The 3,111-nt window shown below is 36.9% G+C and overlaps 1 pseudogene; it reads right to left on the bottom strand.

Annotated features, from left to right (window-relative positions):
* LOC131276909 (ADP-ribosylation factor-like protein 5A pseudogene) lies at window positions 1-520 on the bottom strand (annotated as a pseudogene).
* Between the last annotated feature and the right edge of the window lie 2,591 nt (window positions 521-3,111).

Below are 3,111 nucleotides of genomic sequence, written 5' to 3'. Positions count from 1 at the left end.
TCATGACATCATCCATTCAAGTCCTTGGCACAATGCCTCCTTGGTAAGAGCACAGCGTGCCTGAATATGCCACTGGTGAACTTTAATAGAAGTTGGTTTCAAAAGCTGGGAGATTTTTGCTACAGTCATACATTCTTTAACATCTTGTTTATTAGCAAAAGTCATCAAAACCAGCCTTTCTTATGTCCTCATGTGCTAACATGTCATACGTTTCTTCTCTAGATACAGAAATCCTTTGTCTACACTGTACGCAACAACTATTACAAACTAAGAGTTAGTATAGTATGAGTTCCAGGAAAAATGAAGAAATACTTGTCCACCAATATCCCATGTTAGGAAATGTGCATTATTATCCCCTCTCTCTTCTATACGTTAGAGATGTAGGGAATGTATGCACAATGTTATTCCTAGAAAATAAGTAAAGGATGGAAATTTTCCCTGCACTATCCAGCCCAACAATGAGAACTTTGTGCTTCCGGTGACTGAACAGTGTCCAAATCCTGGGGAAGAGAATTTCCATTCTTGTGCCCTGACCCTCATCCAGCCAACAGGGTTGCCTGGCTCTCCTGGGTTCAGGCTAAGGGGACAGGGCTGGGCCTCTGTCTTTCCTGTAGCTGCTTCCACGCTTTCCACTGTTCAAATTCCCTGGAGCCCAGAAGGAGGGCAAAGCCCAGGCTGCCCTGCCTCTTTCCAGGCCCTTTCTTGCTGCCTTGGTGCTTCTCTGGCTCAGACATCTCTGCAGAGACCCATGAGGGCCACCTCCTCCCCAAGTTTCTCCCAGGCAGCTTCAGTGGCAGCTACCACTTGGGCTGGGAGCAAATCTAAAACTTTCAAGCATTAGTTTTCCATGCCCCTTGCCTCAGTCACCTGGTAAATTGTAATGTACTATATTTTCTCTATGAAATTTTTTAATCCACATATTTCACATGAACATGATCATACAATACTTCTCTTTTGTATCTGTATTATTTGAGCCACCATGATGTCTTTGAGGTTTATCCAAAGAGGAGAATGTATCAGATCTTTATTCCTTTTTATTCCCAAGCAATTTTATTGAGATGAATTTCACATAACAAAATACTGCTCATTTTAAAGTGAAAAATACAGTGGCATTTAATACATTCACAATTTTGTGCAACCACTACATTTATAGAGTTCCAAAATATTATCATCATCTTAAAAGGAAACCCTAGACCCATTAATCATCCACTCCCCATTCCCTCATCTTCCCAGACCATGGTAATTATGAATCTGCCCTCTGACTCAATGGATTTGTTGATTCTGAATACTTCATGTTTTAAGAGTTTTGTGTCTAACCTGGATATTGATTATGGTTTCCAAATAAAAATTTCCCTTGTAAATACATTTAAAAGTATGTAAATAAATTTCTGTGTATGCATTTTATATTTATCCTCTGAATTGGTGGGATATACACATTTTTGGGAATGTTAGCCTGGAACGCATTTACAAAGATGCATTCTGATGTTATGAGAATCAAATCAACTCTAAGATTTCTCCCTCTTCATCTGGGTCATTTTCCTTGAGTCATATCCAATTCCTTGAATTTTCCTATTCATCCCAATAAGTATTTCACCATTTGAAGAATATATATCATACATCTTTGTAATTGCAATGACTACTAATGATTTTGGTATGGAATTCATGTTGAGATAATATTTGTTGAATGGAAGGACAAATGGACTGGAGAATAAGTAAGTATAGAGTGGTTTCTGGGCATGAAAAATACAAATTTATTGAATTAATAAGAGCCTATCACCTGGAAATGTACTTCAAAATCATTGGTGAAAAATAACCACACCACCTATTTTAAACACTGTTTAAGTCTTTTATGCAAATTATCTTCTTTAATTTTTTGTAAAATTGATGTCATCAGTATAAATTTCCTTTGTTATAGTTGATGAATTAAGGACATACAGAAAATAGGTAACTAGCACAAAAAATAGAGATAGTGAGAGGCGGAGGAAGGATTCAAACAAGTCTGTCTAAAGTGAGGACACTCCCTTGGGCATCATATTGCATTACACTAGTATAGCATGATAGTAGAACTAGTTAAGCCTCAAAGAGTCCAGGAGTTGTTTTGAATTAAACTCTTACTTCTGTACTGATGCTCACCAAGCAAGGACTGCTTCTTCTCTGGTGGATGCACTCTGATAACAAACCAAATGAGAGCATAAGACCCTTATTTGACAAGTCCCTTTCTATTGAAAATTAGTAGTTTTTATATTTTACCATATCGTCACCATCTCTGGGATTCATAACTTATTTATCAAAGTAATTATTGGGAAATTAGATTTCCCGGGTGTTTTAATTCACTACCATGATTGTTAATGAAGCTGAGCATATTTTTATGTTTATAAGTTAGTTATTATTTTATTGTCTGAATCATTGATTCACATCCTTTGATTTTTTAACTTTTTTAGTACATTTTATCCTTTACAGCTTTTAAACTTTTATTTCCCAAAGTTGTAGACATACAGAAATATCATTTAAAAATAGAGCATTCCCATGTACTACCTAATTTTTGACACTTTAGTTTACTGTGGAACCTTGGTTACAAATGATTAAAGATCTCCGAAGAAGAAATACAAATGGCAAGAAAGCACATGAAAAAATGTTCCAAATCTCTAGCTATCAGGGAAATGCAAATCAAAACCACAATGAGATACCATCTTACACCCATAAGATTGGCAGCTATGAAAAACACAGAAGAATACAAGTGCTGGAGAGGATGTGAAGGAAGGGGAACACTCATCCACTGCTGGTGGGAATGCAGAAGGATCCAACCATTCTGGAGAACAGTATGGCGGTTTCTCAAAAAACTAGCCATAGATTTGCCATATGACCCAGCAATACCACTGCTGGGAATATACCCAGCAGAACTGAAAACAAGAACACAAACCAATATATGTACACCAATGTTCATAGCAGCATTGTTCACTATTGCCAAAAGTTGGAATCAACCCAAATGCCCATCAACAGACGAGTGGATCAATAAAATGTGGTATATACACACAATGGAATACTACTAGGCTGTAAGAACAAACACACTACAAACACATGTGATAACATGGATGAATCTTGAGAACCTTA

This window comes from Dasypus novemcinctus, chromosome 30 (genome assembly GCF_030445035.2).
Source record: "Dasypus novemcinctus isolate mDasNov1 chromosome 30, mDasNov1.1.hap2, whole genome shotgun sequence".
In the NCBI taxonomy this organism is placed as follows: domain Eukaryota; kingdom Metazoa; phylum Chordata; class Mammalia; order Cingulata; family Dasypodidae; genus Dasypus; species Dasypus novemcinctus.
The sequence above is the reverse complement of the archived record's forward strand: the minus strand, read 5'-3'. Positions and strand labels throughout refer to the sequence as shown.